Raw genomic sequence first — 22658 nt, forward strand, 5'->3', positions numbered from 1 at the left:
AGACAGACAGAGGGAGGGAGTAGGGTGACAGAGGGAGACCGACAGAGGGAGGGAGGAGGGTGACAGAGGGAGGGAGGAAGGGAGACACAGGGAGACTAAATCACCCTTGGGTGGTGTGGCCATGTCCACTCGTCAGCCGGTGGACTGTGTGCATGCAGACCAGGTCTGGCAGTGCCTCAACCCCCCCTTCCGTAGATGAAGACCGGTCCATGTGTCAATCTGTGCACGAGTCCATCCGTGCTGCAGGCACAGACCTAACCACACACCCAGTATACCCACCCACCGTGTCGGTAAGAACCCTGTCACAAATGCTTCAGTCCCCTACCTGCAACATCAAATTGCCTTGCCAAAACACCATTTGGCCACGTACAGTGCAACACGTAAGGCGCCTCTGCATGGCTCGCTACGCCCGCACACCACACTGCTGACTGTGTACCCAAATAGATGCATCAACTAAGATTGTGTCTCACACATGCGTAAAGCCCTGACAGCTGTGGCCAAGGGACATAGCCATGCACAAGTGCACTGTGAGAGGAATGCAGGACAGATCCAACTACCCAGAGGAAGAGTGCCAAATCAGAAATGCATGCAACATGGATGCCACATGTGACACTGTTAACATTGTCTCTCTCACACACAGGTCAACGTCGACGAACACCCCCCAACACTGGGGGGGAAGTCACACAGGACCAGGCTCCGCGGGATGATGACCCCACCGCCAGCGATGACTCTCACCACTCCGTGGATGACCCAGACCAACCTGGCCCCTCTGGTGTCCAACCACCTGCAGCACCTGCGTCAGGTACAACTGTGCCAACCACCACCCCCATTCCTGCCACATCCCAGGAGACGTCCAGGAGCCCTGCCCGCACACGACCACCCAGCCAGTCTGCCCAGGAGGGACACGGTCCTCCGGGCACCCAGGAGGAGGCAGGCGGCAACGCAGATGCCATCCCTCAGGGGTCCCGGAGACCCGATGCACCCACAACGGCAGGCCAGGTGCACGTGGGCAGGGGTGGCGGGAGTGGAGGACGGCGGAGGCGCGAACCTGACCAGGCAGCTCAGGACCCGGTAGTGTCCCAGGTCAGCAACATCCTGGATACATACCGGCGTGACACCAGGGGCATGGACCAGATTGCGTCCACCCTCAATGACATCAAGGGGACCCTCCAGGAGATGAAGACCCTGCAGTCCCAGCAACATGCCTGTCAACTGCAACACCAAGGAAGGATGGAGGATAGACAGGCTGAGCTCGTGGCGGTGCAAACCCAAATGACCGGTGTACTCCGTCGGATTGCCGACAACATGGGCAACCCTCCCTGTGGCACCAGGCGAAGGCCATTACCAGACACAGGGAGGGATCAGGAGGAGGAGGATTCATCCGACGGAGCGTCACAGACATCGTCACGGACTGCTTCCGAGGGTCCCCGCAGGAAGGTGGGTCGTCCACGAAAAAGACTGTGAGAGTCAGCAGAACATCACCATCTCCCAGGTCACCTGGCCTGGCACCTGGCCCTCTGGCCCAATAGCAGCACATGACATTCTCTGCCACATGGACTTGCTGGTCACTGTCTGACCTATGTTGACGAAGACTGTGGCATGGACTCTGACATTTTGCTACGACAAGGATACCAACTCCCACAGTGAACTCTGGATTCTACACTCCCGCTGTGCACCTCTTGTCATCCCCACAAACCCGTACCCCACCACAAATAAATGAATCACACTTACAAGATGATGCCGTGATTCTACATTATTACAATACATGTGTGTGTCGTACAGTCAAAGCATGCCTGATCTCAGAATTAACTCCAACCATCCAAACCGTGGGGTCGCAGTCTTGCCCAGGACACACATGGGTCCCAATGTCTCATCTGATACAGACATGGAGTACCAAACTCACCTGTGCTGGGCCCAACCAGCTGAGTGGTTCCCGCACAACTGTGGCAACAGACACATTCAGGGGAGCAACAGTCATGCGCAGAGGTCAGGGATCATGTGGAGTGACCTGGCTTGCCGCTCCCAGGTATGTCTAGACATGTGTCCCTACAATGTGCAGCATGCTTGCGTCAGGCGGATGTTGAGAATGGTGGCTAGGCCAAGGTTGGATGCATGGAGATGCCAGAATGCAGTTTAGGATCACTGTGCCACATGGTTGTGTTGGGGTTGTGGGCTGCATCATGAGTGTGGGCGTGGATCTAGAAGGTCATCCTGCAGCTGGCTGTGAAACATTCCCCCCATCCCGTTAGGACGTTGATGTGGCCTGGTTGCCCGACGCAGTAGCAGAGCTGTGCAGATGCACTCCGGATATGGACAAGTACCATGGGAGTCGTGAGGCACATGTCCGTAGACTGCAGGGTAGGATTCTACACAGATGTTGTAGTTTCCCTGGGGGATGGTCTCTCTTGCCTTGAGGTGGATGGAACTGTGCATCTTGTGCATAATACAGTTCCCACTCCCTGACAAACCCCTAGCATCTTGTCACTCTACACATAGACACATATGCACCACCTATGAAAACTATGCCAGACCTGCGGCACGCACAGTGGCAACAGGGCACCATTGACAGGGAAGAGGCACCTTGGAGACAGAGGGACAAATTTATTAGTCATGTGTGTTGGAATGACAATGATACTCTGTCAACACATACACAGGTCATGTGGATGTACATGTGGGAGCAACACTGGCACCCCCCATTGCAACACAGATGCTGGCATCCCATTGACCTGGCACACAAGTGACGGATAACAGCTAAACACCCCCTGCTGCCACGGAGAGGCCGCTATACACCATTGAGGCCCTGATGGGGCAATCACACACCATGTCAACCCGGTGCAACCTGTATGTTTCCGAGGCCAGTGTTACACACAATGATGGCCTCATCACAATCCCCAATCCCCTGCCACATGACAGTCACCAAGTCTGAGCATGGCTCCAGGTGAAGCCTGCCCCATGTCATGTTCCCCATGTAGGATCACCATGTATGCAAATGGAACACACATGAACCGGAGAAGTGCACACAGACTACAAACAATTCACACACCCAAAACGACGTGAGGCATCCCTTACCCTGAGGAGATTTCAACACTTGCCCGTGCATGTGACGCTGAATCAGCACATGTCGCTGTGTTCATGAGGAGTAGCAGGAGCACAACAATGCCACCAGCAGACAGCATGCACATGGACCTGTGGAAGAGAGACACACAAGGATTCAGCACAAAGGAGCACATCCGCAAGCATGTACTTAACACGTATCATGTTGTTAACATGACAGGTGACAATGATGACCCTCAGACAACATCCTTCCATTGCGCCATCACTTGAGTGACACTTCAATACACACCACTGACTCACTTGGCAGACATGCAGATGGACACACACATTGCAACACATGCCACACACGGCCCAATGCGTGCACACTCAGACACTGGAACTCACCACTAAGCAAAGAAGTTGCGTATGAGCCGACTCCGCATGTCCTCCACAGCCTCCTCCTCCTCCACATCACTTGCCCCGTCACCAAGCCCTTCATCCTCCACGGGTGGATGGTCCTGGTCATCTTGATCCAGTATGAGTGGAACAGCTTCCTCCACTGCCATGTTGTGCAGCATGCAGCAGACGATGATGATCTTGCACACCTTCACCGGGGCATATGGGAGTGCTCCGCCGGTCTTGTGGAGGCACCGGAATCGGCTCTTCAGAAGTCCAAACGTCCTCTCAATGACTCTCCTGGTCCGCCCATGTGCGTTGTTGTAGAGGTGCTCGGCAGCCGTGCTGGGGTTGCGGACAGGCGTCATCAGCCATGGCATGTTGGGATAGCCAGCGTCCCCTACAAGGAAACATCATGGACAGAAGTGTGTCAGCACAGGCAGTGAGATTGGAAGATGACGCCAAACACTGAACTGCCAGAGTCTACCCACCAACAATACATGCTCGCTCGTTCCGCAGCTGCAGCATCATTTCTGGCACCCTGCTACGCCTCATGATGAAGGCATCGTGTGCTGATCCTGGAAAGCGAACACAGACATGTGAAATCACCATGTTGGACAGACACACCACAAGGGCATTAATGGAGTGATAATGTTTGCGATTCCTATACACCACCTCCTGTGCCTGTGGTGGTACCAACGCAACATGTGTCCCATCTATGGACCCAATGACATGGGGCATCCCTCCCAGGGCATAGAACTCACGCTTGACATCTGTCAACTGCTCACGATTTGGGAATTTAATGTACTCATCCAGGTGAAACAACATGGCCTCTAAGAAATCATGCAGAACACGGCTGAACATCGTCTGGGACATGCCCCCGACATCAGCAATGGTATGTTGGAACGTACCCGTGGCAAGGAAATGTAGGGCTGCCATCACCTTCAACTTGGGTGTCAGTGCACTTGGATACCTGTGGCGCGGGAGGAGTTGTGCTTCCAGCCGGCCAGTCAACTCATCAATCAACCGTTGGCTGAATCTGTAGCGGCGTATACAGTCCCGTTCATGCAGGGCAGCAATGTCTGGCATACGTCGAGGGAGAGGCGGAGCCCTGCAGTGAAATGGAAGGAACACCTAAGAGTGAGCACTGTACAACAACATCGTCAATGCACTGAGCACATGTTACACAGCCAATACACATATGCCACGTTGTGAGTCAGGTCTGTGCCACAGTTCCTGGACACGAACGCCAGTCAGGTTACACTCCTACCAAGGGACAGCCACTAACGGAGGGGGGCAAGATCACGATGACATGGCATGAGACTAGCTGTGGGCCAGTGTAAGTGAACATGCACACGCATCACAGGATTCACAGACATCCACACATGTGCAGAAGTAGTATGCGTATGGTACAGACAGGTAGTTGGATGCGATATGCACTGGTCACATGTCATAGGAATAGGACAGGCCACACACATTGCCTTTGAGGAGTACATGTCGAGACAGAACATACATAGGGAGCATGTGGATATGTACTTGTGTTGATACTCCGTGTAGTTGGATACATACACACCTCATGGCAAATCACATATGTGGGCTGGTGTGCGGAACAGTGTGCCATGCCCATCGACACACAGACACATGTTGGCAGCAGCAACTGCTGACACATTGAATCACACACCTACAGCAAAATCATGGAAAGACATGCCACACACATGACATGGTTGCAGCATGCAACGCAGCCATACACGTGTCATATGTAATATTCCGTGTACCTGGCATCAGGGGACAGGTGCGGGTGTCCGTGACTGGGACATGCAAGTGACTCATGGCTCCACTAGTGTGTACGACATGCACACATGTCAAAGGAGTGCAGGGGATGTGTGGTACAATGCGCACCATCACACACGACATGTGTACACAGCTCATCGTACATGTGCTTTGCCCACACCTCAGGGGTAAAGTGCCACATCACATCCTGACACACCTGTGTCACACACAGGTGGTATTGCACAGACAATGCATTGGTGTCCACCCTTGGCAATACCTGTCCGCTCCATTCCTGTCTGTGTGCCGCCTGTCACCACTGACAGTTGTAATACGCACCGTACATACGCTCGGAGCGCGTGTATAGGGTCCCTGGGCCAATATTGCCGCTGGCGTATGCGTACGCCACAGTAGTACGGACTGTACACGCGCTTGTGCGGTCCGGATCACAATATGGGCGCTGGCGTATGCGTACGCCACAGTAGTACGGACTGTACACGCGCTTGTACGGTCCGGATCACAATATGGGCGCTGGCGTATGCGTACGCCACAGTAGTACGGACTGTACACGCGCTTGTACGGTCCGGATCACAATAAGGGCGCTGGCGTATGCGTACGCCACAGTAGTACGGACCGTACAAGCGCGTGTACAGTCCGTACTACTGTGGCGTACGCATACGCCAGCGCCCATATTGTGATCCGGACCGTACAAGCGCGTGTACAGTCCGTACTACTGTGGCGTACGCATACGCCAGCGCCCATATTGTGATCCGGACCGTACAAGCGCATGTACGGTCGGTATCACTGCTTGTGGGGTGCCCTAGGGCGTGGAACGCACCGTACCTGTGTGTAAATGTATGAAAACACATAGGGGACACATGAGGGACAAGTATAAGGGCCTAAATGCCTGATGGTTGCCATGGAGACTGAGTTAAATTTTTGATTTTGAGCACCAGGTGCACAGCAGAAGTCAGTTTGAAAGAATCTACATTGTTGCAATGTGGATGTTGACTTGACATCATTATCAAAACTGAAACCATGCAAAGCCACACACTGGGGTAGGTTTGAAGGGATTGGATGAAACGTAGGATGCTAATGTGACTGACCAATCAATCTGTACTCCTATACATGAACAGGCCAGCCAGGCATATATAAGGCAGCCAGGTCCCATGAGAGAGCACTTGCCTGCACATCCATTCATCCATTACCACTGCTGCTGATAGTGATTCCTCTGGCACCATGTCCAGGACTGTGGAGAGGTCACAGCCATTCACCCAGGAGGAGAACCTTGCCCTGATAGATGTGATCCTCCCACAGTTCCAGAGCCTGTATGGTCGACCAGGGGTTCAGGTGAGTGCAGACTCCACTAGCTTAGACTGTGCCCCTTTTGTGTGACAGTGACTTCTGGCATTGTGTCCATGTGTGACAGACATGCACTGTTGTTTGGAGTGGGTCCCAGGGTGTGGAAGGCCTCATGTCACCCATGCAGAGCATGCTGTGTTTCCTGTGTGCACTCCTCACTTGCATAGTGCCTACTGTGACAATGAATGCAAGGTGCATGCCACATTCTGCCTGCATACTCCTCCTGGGGATGTTGTTTCCACAGTCCTGATGTGATCCTGTGTTCCCCCCAGTGTGACAGGTGTCAGTACCCATGGATGTGTGTTTGTTCAGTGTACCTGTGCTGTGAGTGTCCAAAGGCCGTGTTCGTCCCCTGCACATTGGTGTGTGTGTTAGTCCCCTGTCATGTGGGTGAGTGCATATGGGGAGTGTTGCACACAAGCAGCATGAGGGATGGATATGGCCTGGCCATCGGATGTGAGCAGGGAGCAGTGCTGTGTGCATGCCGTGCTGAGCCAGCCCCACACCTGTGACACCCCCGTCTACTGGCACATGGGCAGAGTGAGGTGTGTACCCGCAGTTGGCAATGCCATGTGATTGTCCTGTACCTGTGTGTGTCTGTGTACTCTGCTGAGGTAGCATCAGTGTGCTGGGGCAGGTGACTGCTGTGAGGTGCTGTACATAATCCTGGTGTAGCCTGTGAGGCACAGTGTGATCCCTGGTCAGTGAGTGTGTGGTACCCCTCATGCCACCCGTGTGCTTCCACTGGCACGTAGTGCATTTGGCCTTCCACAGTGGATAATGTCCCTATGACAAAGGTGCAATTAGTTGCATGCATACCATGGCCTGTTCATAATGAGGATTGTTCTATATGTGTGTCTCTGTGTCTTTGCTCATGTGGATTAATGTATTCTCTCTTTTGCATCCTCACAGGTAGGCGCCATTGCCAAGGGGGAGATCTGGAGGGAAGCCGTCAGTGCCGTGAGGGGTACAGAGGGTCGGAGGCGGAGCCTGTCTCAGGTGAGGAAACGCTGGCAGGACATCCGGTGCTGGACGAGGAGGATTGCACGGCTCCTGCTGGGGGACTCACCTGAGAGCCGTAAGAACCGTGGCCGCCGTCGTCTGACCCACATCCAGAAGCGTGTGCTGGCGGTGGTCTTCCCCGATATGGACAGGCGCCTACAGGAGAGGCAGCAGCAGGAAGGGGGTAGGTACATGTGTGTCAGGTGTGTGTCCCCAGCCAATGTAAGTGTGCAGTTGCATGGATACACTGCCAGGGTTTGATTGTGCAGTGCGTCAACTTCTCCACAAAGTAGCACAGTGCTGTTCTCACTCCCTCCCTTCCCCTCCTTGCAATGTGTTCCCTGGTCTGTCGCCACTCTTGCACACGGTTATTTAGGCAGGCAGTTCATGCAGGTGCCCTATGCTATCAGCATCATGTGTGGGGGTGATGTGCCACAGGTATGGGGACCTTGCGTGTGCCATGGCCAATTTCAGTCATTGTGGTGTCCATGTCACTTGGCACTGATTGTGAATCACGACATAGGGGTGTGTCTCCAAAATGTACAGCCTTCCAGCATGCATGTCCAATTGTGTGCCCTCTGACATGATGTGCCTGAGTGGGAGGCCTGCTAAGTGCAGGGACGGTTGCTTAATTTGCAGTCATGTCCATCCTGGACCATGGAGGAGTGTGGGCACTACTGTGCCCTGGGGCACCTCTTCCTAGGTATCATGTGCGTCATCCAACAATATGGCCATTCACTGTGTCTTTGCCATGGGTTGCGTAGGGTGGCATTGTACCCTGGGCTCAACTGTTAGGACCTACAGGTTGCTACATGTGTCCACTGTACAGGGGGACCCATTTTGCTTGTGCATACTCACAGTGGGCATTACCTGTGTGTGTTGTTGAGACAATCTGATGATGTTTGCCTGTCAATGATGTGTGGACATGGCCACCAGGGGCTGTGTGTTTACAGTCATGAATTAGTGGAGGCCATGTGTTTCCATCCCAGAGTAAGAGGTGTACATACTTTCTCCGTCTCAATGAGATTGTCTCAGGTGTGGGTGGTTTGTGCGTACAAGGCCTACATGTCAGAAGCTTCATCCTCCTTGCTGGGTTTAGCCTGTGTGTGATGTTTGACTGGACATACGCTCAAGGTGCAGTGACCCTGTCATGTGTGGCCTGGTTTCATGTATTGCCTTTGCAGCATGCGGCAAGAGTAAATGGATATGATTCATGCTCATCCCTTTTTGACGACGCAGTGTGGTGCAGGTGCTGTGCACATTTGTCCCCAGAGGCTGACTCCTCTCTAAAATTTCAGGTGCAGTGATTTGCTGTTGTGTCATGATCTCCATTGTGTCTCAGTGGCATGGTGGGTAGAAAAACTGTGTGTTCCATGGCCTACATGTGTACATTGTTTTGTAGGTGTTACTCCTGTTGCTTTTCAGGCTATGCAATGTGACCTATGTATATTTGACTCATGTGACATATGTGTACAGGTGTCTGATTTTCTCCTGTCTCTTCACCTTGCCCACAGCATCGCCGGGGGACACGGAAGGAGACACTAGCACGGACCGGGAGGAGAGATTGAGCACCAGTACCAGCAGTGCTGTCCTGTCTGGCACATGGAGTGGCACGGAGGCCGAAGGGAGTGAGGCGGAGGACCTGTTGACTGCCAACACAGACTATGACGCAGACGGGTCCGAGGCTGAGCTCCCAGAGGTGGCGGAGTCTGCCCCCCCAGCTGATGGCAGCCCTCCACATCCCCCCGCCACCTCAGGTTCCATCACCGGCCTCCCACATGCTCGTGGCCCTTCCCTCCGTGCTCGGTCCCCACATGTCTCCTTCCTGCCAGGCACCGCACCCCCTGCCCCTGTCACCACTGCTGCGGTGAGTGCGGAGTCTGTGGACATCCTGAGGCAGTTGCAGGTTGGTCAGACTGCGATGCTAAATGTCCTCCATGCCCACACCCAGGTGCTGACCCAGATGGAGGCATACATGGAGGGCATGTCGGCTGCGCAGTCTGACCAACGGCAGTTGCTGAGGTCCATAGACTCCACACTGACTGCAGCACTGGATCTCCTGCAGCGCTGCGTAACACCCCCTACCCCTGCCCCATCCCCAATTCCCACTCCCGTGCCTGTCCCACGCACATCCAGACGTCAGCGTGCACGCACCCCAACAGACACAGGCACCACACCACCAGGGAAGTCGAAGCGCACACCTCCTGTCACGCACACACAGGGTGAGGAAGGCACACCCACTGGGTCGGGGGGGAAACGTAGAACACGCAGCCACAGTGGGAGTCCGCATTCCACACAACCCACTCCCTCCAAATCCACTCCCCTTAGCTCTCCTGGCCAACAGTCAGTGACAGCATCATCCACTGCGAGTGTGCCCCCCAGCCCCAGGATGACACCACCCCGCAAGCGGTGGAGGCGGGACCCGGCCAGGGGAGTTGAGTCCCCCACCCTGTCCACACCCTCCCCCAGTGGCGCTGCGACCCATCCCTTTGCCCCCCCCCCCTCCTTGGGGCCTGTGGTTGGATTGGGTACGGGGGAGTCGCTGGGGGAACTTGCCGACGTGTGCAGCGCCATTCTGTCCTCCACCTTTGGCGCTGGCACCCCCCCTGTGGCAGATTCATCCCTCCCTGCACCCACAACACCTACCCTTTCCCCTCCTGTCCCTGCGGTGCCTGTTTCCACCCTCCCCCCTGATGCCCCCTCTTCTGTGGATGAAATGGACTTGTGAACTGTGCAGCCAAGCTAGGGGACACACGTCCCGATGTGTACCCCCCCCCCGGACATTGCTGCTGGGCTGGCCCATGGCCCTTGTACATAGTGGACATTTTCTCTGATATATTTTCCTGCTGAATAAAGCCTTTTCTTTTTGTTTTGCACACTGATGCTTTCCTGGACTTGCTGTTGGTGCTGGTGCTCCCTGCGTTGGGGTGGTGATAATGTGTTAGGGGTCTGTGAAATGTTGGAGTGTGCTGCTCATGGGGTGTACCCTGCCATCTGCGTGCCATCACAAAGGTCTCTGCAAATGGTATTTGGTCATGTTTGCTCTCACTGTATGGTGACATTGTCCCAAGGTGTGTTCCGTCCTCTGTGGCCCAGCCCATTTTTCCTGCAGGGTGTCTCCCAAATGCTGTGCTGTGCTGTGTCTACATTTCCTGGATGTGTGAGGGTTGCCTTTCAATATAGCCATGCTGGCTCAGCGATGTCTCCGCCTGCATCTGGGGTATCACCCTTGTAGGTCACTGAACTTGTTGATGGGGTATATTGTCCGATGTCTGGGCACTGCTGGGAGTGATAGGTACACACCCCTCCTGTGTCTGGGCACTGCTGGGAGTGATAGGCACACACCCCTCCTGTGTCTGGGCACTGCTGGGAGGACCCTGCACCCACCCCTCCTGTGTCTGGGCACTGCTGGGGGTGTTTTGCACACCCCATTCTTATAGCAGGTTCGGTGCGTACATGCACGGGTGGGGTGGGGGTTTGGTGCGTACATACACGGCTGGTGTGGTGGTTTGGTGCGTACATACACGGGTGGGCGTTTGGTGCGTACATACACGGCTGGGGTGGTGGTTTGGTGCGTACATACACGGGTGGTGGTTCGGTGCGTACATACACGGCTGGGGGGGGGTTCGGGGGCGTACATACACGGGTGGGTGTTTGGTGCGTACATACACGGCTGGTGGTTCGGTGCGTACATACACGGCTGGGGGGGGGTTCGGGGGCGTACATACACGGCTGGTGGTTCGGTGCGTACATACACGGCTGGGGTGGGTGTTAGGTGCGTACATACACGGGTGGGGGTTCGGGGCGTACATACACGGCTGGGGGGGGTTCGGGGGCGTACATACACGGGTGGTGGTTCGGTGCGTACATACACGGCTGGGGTGGGTGTTAGGTGCGTACATACACGGGTGGGGGTTTGGTGCGTACATACACGGCTGGGGGGGGTTCGGGGGCGTACATACACGGGTGGTGGTTCGGTGCGTACATACACGGGTGGTGGTTCGGTGCGTACATACACGGCTGGGGTGGGGGTTTGGTGCGTACATACACGGGTGGGCGTTTGGTGCGTACATACACGGGTGGTGGTTTGGTGCGTACATACACGGCTGGGGTGGTGGTTTGGTGCGTACATACACGGGTGGTGGTTCGGTGCGTACATACACGGCTGGGGGGGGGTTTGGTGCGTACATACACGGGTGGTGGTTCGGTGCGTACATACACGGCTGGGGTGGGGGTTTGGTGCGTACATACACGGGTGGGCGTTTGGTGCGTACATACACGGGTGGTGGTTTGGTGCGTACATACACGGCTGGGGTGGTGGTTTGGTGCGTACATACACGGGTGGTGGTTCGGTGCGTACATACACGGCTGGGGGGGGGTTTGGTGCGTACATACACGGGTGGTGGTTTGGTGCGTACATACACGGCTGGGGTGGTGGTTTGGTGCGTACATACACGGGTGGTGGTTCGGTGCGTACATACACGGCTGGGGGGGGGTTCGGTGCGTACATACACGGGTGGTGGTTCGGTGCGTACATACACGGCTGGGGTGGGGGTTTGGTGCGTACATACACGGCTGGTGTGGTGGTTTGGTGCGTACATACACGGGTGGTGGTTTGGTGCGTACATACACGGCTGGGGTGGGGGTTCGGTCCGTACATACACGGGTGGGGGTTCGGGGCGTACATACTCTGCTGGTGTGGTGGTTTGGTGCGTACATACACGGGTGGGCGTTTGGTGCGTACATACACGGGTGGTGGTTCGGTGCGTACATACACGGCTGGGGTGGGTGTTAGGTGCGTACATACACGGGTGGGGGTTCGGGGCGTACATACACGGCTGGGGGGGGTTCGGGGGCGTACATACACGGGTGGTGGTTCGGTGCGTACATACACGGCTGGGGTGGGTGTTAGGTGCGTACATACACGGGTGGGGGTTTGGTGCGTACATACACGGCTGGGGGGGGTTCGGGGGCGTACATACACGGGTGGTGGTTCGGTGCGTACATACACGGGTGGTGGTTCGGTGCGTACATACACGGCTGGGGTGGGGGTTTGGTGCGTACATACACGGGTGGGCGTTTGGTGCGTACATACACGGGTGGTGGTTTGGTGCGTACATACACGGCTGGGGTGGTGGTTTGGTGCGTACATACACGGGTGGTGGTTTGGTGCGTACATACACGGCTGGGGTGGGGGTTCGGTCCGTACATACACGGGTGGGGGTTCGGGGCGTACATACTCTGCTGGTGTGGTGGTTTGGTGCGTACATACACGGGTGGGCGTTTGGTGCGTACATACACGGGTGGTGGTTCGGTGCGTACATACACGGCTGGGGTGGGTGTTAGGTGCGTACATACACGGGTGGGGGTTCGGGGCGTACATACACGGCTGGGGTGGGGGTTTGGTGCGTACATACACGGGTGGGCGTTTGGTGCGTACATACACGGGTGGTGGTTTGGTGCGTACATACACGGCTGGGGTGGGGGTTCGGTCCGTACATACACGGGTGGGGGTTCGGGGCGTACATGCACGGGTGGCGCTTGGGTGCGTACATACACGGGTGGGGGTTCGGGGCGTACATACCAGGGTGGGGTGGGGGTTCGGGGCGTACATACACGGGTGGCGCTTGGGTGCGTACATACACGGGTGGCGGTTCGGGGCGTACATACACGGGTGGCGCTTGGGTGCGTACATACACGGGTGGGGGTACGGGCCGTACTTCCACGGGTGGGGGTACGGTCCGTACATACCCCTGCCCACGCTCTGCGTGCCTGGGTACGGGCCGTACCCATGCCTTTGGTGTGTGGGTACGGTGCGTCCCACCATTGTTGCGGGCCGTGGGGTCCGCACCGTACACAGGCCTTGGGGGCGTGGCTACGGGTCGTACCACGCGTACCCCTACATGACCCCAGCAATGCTGGTACGAGCTGTACCAAGGCCTTTCTGACGTGGGTACGGGCCGTACCGCTATTGTTGGAGTGACGTAGGGGGACGCGTGGTACGTTCCGTACCCACGCTCTTGCGGCCTGGGTAGGGTACGTACCGGTTCGCGTGACCATCCACTTCCGTTGTGGCGGACGCTTGCGTTGCTGGCCTTGCCCCCACCCCCTGGAAGTGACCAGGCCCTGATGGTCAGGTATGTCCAGGCCATGTGTGATTTGGTACCATGTGTTGGTGTTGTGTGTCCTGCCCCTGCCCCCCCCTTTGCCCCTGGTTGTTGTGCTGACCTTCTGCGGCGTCTGCGTCGGTTCCTGTACGCCAGGTGGACTGCTAGGAGGGCAGGGATGGCACGTAGGTTCGGGTCCATGTCTGTTCGTCGCGTCCAGCTGCTCCTTGCGTGTGTCGTCCTGATTTCCCGGCAGTTTTTGGCAGCCGGTAAATATTTTCCGTGCGGGATGACGTCGGTTCGAATCGTACTTCCTGGTTCGTGAAACGTAGGCTGGATGCGTACCGACGTCACGTCGGCTCCTTTCAGGATCGGAATTGTGTTTAGTTTCTGTTCGGTCGGTGTTTTGTTCGAATCGTACGGAAATGGTGTTTCCGTATGATTCGTACTTGCATTTTCGGATGGATTTCGCACCGGGTACGAGTCGGACGGAGAAAAGGCTCCGTCCGACGGTTCGTACCCGGTTTTTACCGGATCGGAATTGGCACCTATGTCTGTAAACTTTAAAGTCTTATACCAATTAAATGCGTGTACGCTTTTAATTAGCATCAGTATTTGAAAGTGTATTACATTATTTCACATTTTATACATATATAATGTTGCTCTAGTTTGAACAGCTATTTTCTGAAGTCTTTTTTCAAATTGTGGAACAGATGCTTGAATTTTGCATGTTGAAAAAAAGAAGGCTTGTTAGACTTATATGTTTCAAAAATAGTTTTGATAATGTTTAGGATATTTTGTGCTCGTTTTATTTTTAAACTATATTTAGGTTATGTCTTTTTATTGCATATGTATATTTACTTGTGATAGTGTATTTGTGAAGTTTGCAGTTTAGAAAGTTGATTCTGTAATTTTTGGCTTTGTGTTTTTGGATTTGCTGTGTGTGTGTTGCCTATATTAGGACAATATAAATAGGGAGTATTATATGAATTGTTGTGTTTAAGTTTTAAATTACTTAGTTATAATTATTTTAGGTTATGTGAATTATTTTTTAGAGTTGGCTTTGTTCTTGGAACTTGGATGCTTCGTTTTCTGTGTGTAGAGTCTAGCAGCATGTCACATTATTCATGTCTTGCTGTTTTTATTGCAAATTAATGCACATTTTTGTGTGCGTTTTGTAGTGGTAATTTAATTGGAAAAGGGTTTGTATCAATCCCTTTGTTGTACCTTTAATTTTATTGGTTTTTTTTCTCTCTGTTTGATTTTTTTCAATTGATAAAAATTTGAAAAGAAAAATATGAAAAATGATTGCAGGTGTAAATATATTATACAGATTTAGCTAGAATGATGCCTGCTGCAAATACATGATCCCAAGGCTGCAGTATAACCATGCATTTAAACCCCTGTGATATAATTATAAAAATGTTGCATAATGTTCAGATGCTATTAAAGAACACTTATGATTAAAATTCTTACAAATCTATGAATATGTGTGCATCAATGCCATGCATTTATGTTGCATAGGTTGGCTAGGCATTTCTCAGAATCTACTTGCTGTAGACAGACACTTAAGGAGGTATCCATTTTGCAAAAAATATTAAAACATACCCAGGTGATGGATTGGAGGCAGGGCTTGTGTGTGCAATGGTAAACAAATGTAAACTCCTTAAATGTAATTCAAACAGTGTGGAAATAATAAATCTTTCTTTGTCAGGACAATTTGTTTCACTACTGATGACAGTTAATAAATATATAATACATAGCAGCCTTCTATCTCTGTATAAGTACCTGCCTCTAATTTTCTTGTTACATGTGACTGGTGATGCCTCTAGTCACCTGTAATAATAAAAGGACATAACTGATTAAGTGTAATAAGTTATTAAAATGGAGTTGTGACATCATAATGCCTAGTGCCAGAGACAGCAATCAATGTGAAATGCAGGTCACGAAGCATCATACCAGCTCATGTCCAAAAGAAGAAAAAAAAATACTGGCTTTTCGTTCTGATCTTTTTTCTTAAAGGAACACTGGAGAGTAAAAAAAAAGATATTTATGGATGTTATGGAAGTTATAGATATATTTATATCTGTTTATGTTTTGCACATTAAAGGTAATTACAGGAAAATATATGTCTCTCATTTATGTAGAAATTGTTAGCCCATTATGTTTTTAATCTTGCTTTAAACTGATTTTAATATCTTTGTGCAGCAAAACACTAACTGCTCTTTGATGTGTTCAATCCCACACTTAGGGGCTGATTACGATGTCGGTTGGAGTTTCCTCCACCTGACTGACTCAGAATCGGGACCAACCGACTCGCTGTTGGCGGTTCCTCCCGACCAATTACGATGCTTCCGAACACCATTCGGCAGGACTCCCATCGAGTTCAATGGGAGCCTGTGTTCCGACCGACAACAAAGGCTCCTATGGGGAAAATGTTTGTCTGTGGAAAACCTTGCACCCTGTTGCAGGCACCCCATGGTGCCTGCCACAGAGTGCATGATTTTACAGGGGGGTCTCTTAGGTACCCCCACGGCCCCCAACCAGAGGCCTCCAGATGAAGAAGGGCCTTCTAGGGGCCTCCAAGGTCAGGTTCCGTATGGCATGTGTTATACCATAAATCAGACTACAAATTGACAAGTGTTAGAAAATCCAGGTAAACTATACACATGTAAAAAACATAAGGTACAATACAGATATTATTTTCAATTTATCCTTTGTCTGATGGCGATCCGTAGAAAATTTAGAGTGTACAAAATGATATCACAAGAAAGAAGTTGTAAGAAAATAAAAGCTGGTCTCACCCTCCTAAAGCCAATTTTTTTTAAGATAGGGATTATAAATAACCTTCTGGGAACAGCATAAAAAGTGCAGAACATTAAAAAGTGCATCATGTCCTGAGGAGATTCTCCATCGCAGCCATAGGGCATGAGGCACTGACCTCTGTGAGAACCATCAGGGTATGCCAATAAGTAGTGGAAAAGGTCAAGCCGGAACCTCGTCAGAAGAAAACGATTGTGTATGCTTTTCAGCCCTAGAAGATAAGGCTCCGTGATAGGCACGGTTTTCAGTATGACGTACTTGCGCACACTGGGCTTACACAGCTCGTTTCCTTCTCTTTTACTATGTCACATTCTTAAAAAAGACTCCTTGGCCCAAATGAGGTCCCTTTTACCAATTCCCTCAGGATTTGTAAAGAGATCAGCTCTTCCTAGTCTAGAAAGGCCTACTTTTACATACCGGAGCCATCGAATAAGTGAAAAGTGATCAAGAGAAAGGCAGTCACGTAGGACGTCTTTGATGAGTATGCTCTCTTGCTTGGCCCATATTTTAAACCACAAGGACAGAGGTCGAAAAGCCAAGTCGTCAGAGAGATAAGGCATCCCCAATTTCTCATGCACAACATAAGATGGGGTGCCTTGCGGGACAGAAAGAGTTCTTCACAAAAATGAGTTTTCGGTGCTCTGCAGGGCCCCAAGCGCGGTGTGGCCCCATAGCTCGCTTCCATAACTGACCTTTGAAATGCATTTCGCTTGGTAGATCTTCAACATGGCCCCTATTGGCTTCCCTCCCACTCTGCTGGCAAAGTTAAAAACAACAGCTGAAGCTTTCACTAGCTCCCCTTTCTTTCGGTTAAGCAGGGGGCTCCAGCTCAGTAAGTCATCAAACACTACTCCTAGATAGGAGAAAACATTTGTCTTTGGTATTAAAGAACTCCCTAGTTTAAAGGTGGGCTGCTTAGCCTTAGCCTTTCCGGGACCCACCTGCATAATATATTATTTAGAATGGTTCACCGACAGGTCCAGCTCCTCCATAAAAGAGGCAAAAGAGTTTGGGAGAAGTTGTAAGCCCCTTGTAGTCCTCGCCAGGAGGACTGCGTCGTCGGCATATAAATCTTAGCCTCCATTATACAATTAAAAGACAAGTGCAATAATGTGCAAATCTGCCATGTCTCACCTATAGAGATTTCAATATAAGCATTTTAGCATCCACTGTAAAATTGGGTATTTTTTAAATCCCCAGATCAATTATTGATAGTGACTAACAACTCTTCCACACGTGGCCAGACTGCCAACAGGTAAGAAGCAATATAATTAAAAATATCACCTTGTATCCTAGAACAGAAAGGTAGTACAGACCTAATTGATCTGTTCACATAAAATCTAAATAGAGGCAGAAGCCGTCTTTTATGTGCAATACGAAATTTTGTGCAGAAAAGTAGGTGGTGCAAAATATTATCCTTCCTCCCAAACATACAATCACAGAATTCACAAGTAAATTTTAGAGCTGGATATAGCTAAATAGGATCATATTGAAGCAAATATATATGAATGTCGAAAATATCCCACACACATATTTAATGTACGTTTTTGTGTCTTTATAGATGGCAGTATGATGATTGTATTACACAATTTGTAATATGCAAGTAGTTTCTACACATATTTTGTGCTGTAGTCCTGGAGTTATAAAAGTAAACTAAATAGTGTAGTAAAGTGGTGTACTAACAGTGGTCTATGAAAGATGGATAAGTGTAACAATCATTGATAAGCACTAGTCACTGTGCGCCATCAAACCCCTTTTAGTTGCACATGGATCGTCTGTGTAATGTCACTGTAATTTGTTTAATTAAAGGGGTTTTTAACACAGTATCACAAGTTTTGCATTAATTACTAGTATTGTTTTATGTGATTAAAAATCACAATTCATTTTGGAAGGGGAATTCAATTACACACCAGTGCTGTTGATATTGCTCTGGTCTCTGCATCCAATAGTATCTCTTACATGAGATCATCCAACTTCAATATCATTTCACCTTCTTTTATCATCTTTTTATGGTGCAGTACATTGCTATATTCCTGATTAATTAAAGGGAGGTACAGTGGTAATTAGCTGTCTTAAGACTGCTTACATCTGCAGTGCCCATCGTAGCCTTCATTTCAGTACTCATTGACATATATTACACTGCTGCTGGGCCTCAAACTGCTATGGTGTTAATATGCCTCGAGGAATTTGATGCCTCCGTTTCATTGCTCTTCTCTGCTTTGCATTGCCAAACATGCATGTCTTCATTCAGTAGGAACAGAATTGGCAAAAAGCATTGGCAAGGGTAAAAGGTTGCATGATGCAATTGAAAGGTGAGTTTTCATGGATCTGCCAATGCACCATTAAGCGTGTGCATGTAGCCTCGAACTCTGTATATATTTTAAACAATCTATTCCACTATGATAGATAGAAACAGGAGTATTAATAATATTGCCTTCATGTGCTTCCATGTAAGACAAACCATTCATTGTTAGCGAGGAGCAATTTAAATCAAATCTACTCCCGTTTTGGTAAGAAACCTATGTGTTATAAACAGGGCCAGTGGAATTATGCGATTCTGAGTCCACAGCATTTTCTGCACAATTGTGGATTTATTTCATTTGCCACATAATCAGTCATCTGCTGCATAATTTGCAGATGTCAACAAAAAAATATAAGTCCCTAGCTCAAAAGGTTCAAATGTTAACTAAAGAAGCAGCGACACAAGTTGTCCCGCATTGAAAGGCTCTTGGTAAATTTTGACTGGTCATCGTTTAGTAGCATATTGCTGTACTTGTGTGTTAAAATGGTATTAATGAGATGAAACATTTGCTATGGCAGTTTTAGCATGGGTAAAAATGATTAAATTATGAAGTAATACAACCACCAAATGCGCAGCACTATACTGCATAATTTGCCTTTTCTTGCAGCATAATTTAGTCAACCCTGCTGCATAACTTGGTCATCTCCTTCTTCGTAATTCCAGTGACCCTGGTTAAATGCCATAAGGCCCCTCTTTGTATCAAAGTGTAGTAAAATGTCAAACTACCCAAATAATAGCAATGGGGAGCATTATTTGCCTTCAATAACATAAAATGAACCTAAATTGCCTTCCTTTGCCGCATAATTTGCCCTATATAAATTAGTCAACCCATCCACGTTTCTTTTTTCATTGCCCCAGAATTCCAGCTGTCTTTGCAATAACTCTTCTTTGCAAAGGAAGGCATGAAATCAGTTTTTAAAGCCTCTGCTATCAAGATTAATTAAAACATTTTATGTACCAAAGATTTTTATTTAGAAAATCTGGATGTGATAGAAGCACCTGGAGTTCAGGGGTTTTTGAGATATCTATAACAGACTTCACTTATAGATATTATATGAAAAGATTTTGCTTTTGATGATTTACCACATTATACTATGTGCAGAATGAGAACATTCCTTAATGGCAACGTTCCAAGAGCTGGTAAAATGAAGAGAACAATGGCTGTCAGGGACTGCGCCACCCCTGCTCACGCCTGTGGTGACGCAGGTGTTTTAGTGTTATTCCAGAGCAGCCTCGTTCTTGCCAGGTCTCTGCATTCTGAGCAGGTTCCCTGGCTCACATTACCTCGGTTTCAAGGGATCCTCTATCAAGTATGTTTCTGCCCCTTTAAAATAAGGACTGCCTTTTGTAAGCGATACTCTGGTTGGCTGAAACACGTACGAACCTAGTCTGCCGCCGGATCTAAGCCAATCGGAAGGTCCGGGAGTCGCAAGGCCGCTTGGCAAGTTCTGGGCTGCCTAGAGACCGCAGCGTTTTCCTTAGGCCTCGCTTTCAATACCTCCTGTCAGCACTTACCTGTTGACCAATAGTCGGATATACGTCGTTGTGCTTGGAGCGGATATATCTGAATCTGACGAAATCCCTGGTCGGTAACCTCCGCCTTTGGAGTTATCTCTTCGAGAAGATTTTTGGGGCCCAGTTGCCCCGTTGAAATCATGAGTTTTTAGAGAATCCCTTACTTTTAGAGTGCGGCTCCTTTAAATCCATAGCTGACTAAATTGAATGCCTGTATGGAAAAAAACAAATGTACATTAAAAGTCACACAGTGAGGCTTTCTAACAATGTCCCAACATCAGCACAGGAAGTTTAAACTTGATGTGGTGCGAGACAGTGCGGTGTTTCACCTTGCACAACGCGGGTGTAGTGTTGGGGGGTACAGCAGCCCCCCACTTGCTCATTATTGTAACATCTGGCAGGGTCCAGATCCTGTCAACCCTGTTCCAGAGACCACGAGGCCGCCCACTGAATGACACTAGGGCAGGCTTTCAGGCATCGCCAAGGCCAGCCCCGCCTTCGAGGTCCTATTTAGTCCGGGTCAGGCACAGTGCTTCTTTCAGGAGGGAAACTTCAGGGGCTTTGTCCCGAGACACAGGCGGCGAACCTGAGATTCATTTCCCGGCGCGGGGCTCTCACATGTGAGTACTGGGTGGAAGAGAAGGCCTGTCATAGTGGGGTGAACCTAGAGCCACCCTTGCCGCTCCCCCCATCCTTCACCGGTGCCGGGCGGGAGGTGCCAGTCCGGCCTCGGGGGTGGACCTGTCTGGCTATCTCGACTAGGGGAGGGGGCGTGGGACAGAGCACCAGGCATGGGATTCTTAATGCGTGCTCCTTTTACTCTCTACTTCTGTCTTCTTCCTTGTGGCAGGAAGCGCCGGGTTGCGGATGCGCGTGACAGCACGAGGACCTGCAGGTTACCCCTCTGCATCCCTCAATTACGCCGAGGATGGAGGTTATGGTCGTTCTAGCTGAGCGTGGGGCAAACTAGTAGTGCATGTCATTTGCTCCATTCTTTATAGCCTGGTTCGGTTTTTTCAGTGTTTTGGTTGTCTGGCACGATCTGCCGTGTATTTTTTATTTTTTACTGTGGACCGCAGTTCTTGCCAGGTGATCTTGAAGACGTTCATGGTAGTACTTTAGTTTAAAAAAAGTCTTTTCCCCCACCCCCAAAGTGTAGTCAACGTCTGTCTTGAAGTTCAGCATTCTAACTTGCGAGTCAAAACATTCCCGTAACCTGGCACCTTAGCCGTCTCGGGTAAGAAGTCTTCCTAGTGTTAGAGTATTTTCGCCCCACTCTCAGTATACCTTTGCCAGGTAGTATGGTACTAGGATGCCAATTGTACGTTTTAATGCCCGTTATCTCAAAGACCCCTTTTGAGGTCACCTTAAAGCAGTTGGGCACGATATGAATATCTATAATAGGTGTGTGAGGATGACATTCTTGAGTTCTTAGAAACCTACTTTTTCTACGTCAGTCACGGTGCTGGAGGTGTGTGAGGATGACATTCTTGAGTTCTTAGAAACCTACTTTTTCTACGTCAGTCACGGTGCTGCAAATAACCTATGTTGGGACAAGCCATTCAGACCTGCAAGAGTAGGCCGATACCCAGGACAGCTCCCTGTTGTGTTGGGGGTTGGGAGAGTCTTTTCTGAGCAAATCCTGGAAAAGACGGTATTTACGATACGCTACTCGGCAATACCTCGTTTGGGTTAGGGCAACTAAAACTTAGGTGGGAAGATGAAGTAGGTGCTGTCGATGATGCAAAGTGGGAGCTGGCATGCTAGCAATCCTGCGAAGCACCTATTTGGTCAGTCTTGAGACTTGTGCTTTAAAAACATTGTATTGCATACATAGTGCCTAAGAGGTTGCAGGGTGGTAGGAATCTTCCAGAATTTATTCTAGTACTGTCCCTGGATATCAACGTTCTGTTTTGGAATTGGGTATATCCTTTCAGCAGTAACGGGGTTCCAACCTATTTTGACACCCAAGCTAGCACACTATGGGGTTTCTGGGATGTAAACACTCATTAAAATATTGTAACACGACAATGAGCTGGTGGCCGCAAAAAGATGTCACTAAGTTATGGGGTGTGCGTACAGCACCATAACTGAAGGCTTGGAATGAAAACATGGGCTGGTACATGGTGGCTGAAAAAGTAATACACAATAGTGGTGTCTTCCAGAGGAAGTTTGAGATAGGAGTGGGGGACAGTTTGAAAAGGTTTGGTGGCATGTAGGCTTCACACCTGCTTAATCAGGTCTCTTAAGTGGCCTCATAAACTGCCAAGCAGGGGGACGCAAAGCATAATGGAAAAACAATAACGATTAAAAAGGAAAAAAAAATACTGCAGTGACAGTGATATTAATGG

The 22658-nt window shown here is 50.3% G+C and overlaps 1 protein-coding gene and 1 long non-coding RNA gene across 3 annotated transcripts in view; one reads left to right on the forward strand and one right to left on the reverse strand.

Moving 5' to 3' along the window:
* The window catches only part of LOC146796617 (uncharacterized), a 105345-nt gene extending 84573 nt beyond the window's left edge, over positions 1 to 20772 (reverse strand). Inside the window, exons 1-2 of the long non-coding RNA XR_014969643.1 lie at positions 20637 to 20772; positions 20308 to 20518 (exon numbers count right to left, since the gene is read on the reverse strand). This is a non-coding gene — a long non-coding RNA (uncharacterized LOC146796617). The remainder of the gene's footprint in view (positions 1 to 20307; positions 20519 to 20636) is intronic.
* UBE2I (ubiquitin conjugating enzyme E2 I) overlaps positions 20673 to 22658 on the forward strand; it is a 141623-nt gene continuing 139637 nt past the window's right edge. The window contains exon 1 of one of the 2 annotated variants that reach the window (XM_085629276.1): positions 20673 to 20927. The gene's annotated coding sequence lies outside the window, so the exon portion shown is untranslated. The remainder of the gene's footprint in view (positions 20928 to 22658) is intronic. The other variant, XM_085629277.1, reaches the window with a different exon arrangement.

This window comes from Triturus cristatus, chromosome 10 (genome assembly GCF_964204655.1).
Source record: "Triturus cristatus chromosome 10, aTriCri1.1, whole genome shotgun sequence".
NCBI lineage: Eukaryota > Metazoa > Chordata > Amphibia > Caudata > Salamandridae > Triturus > Triturus cristatus.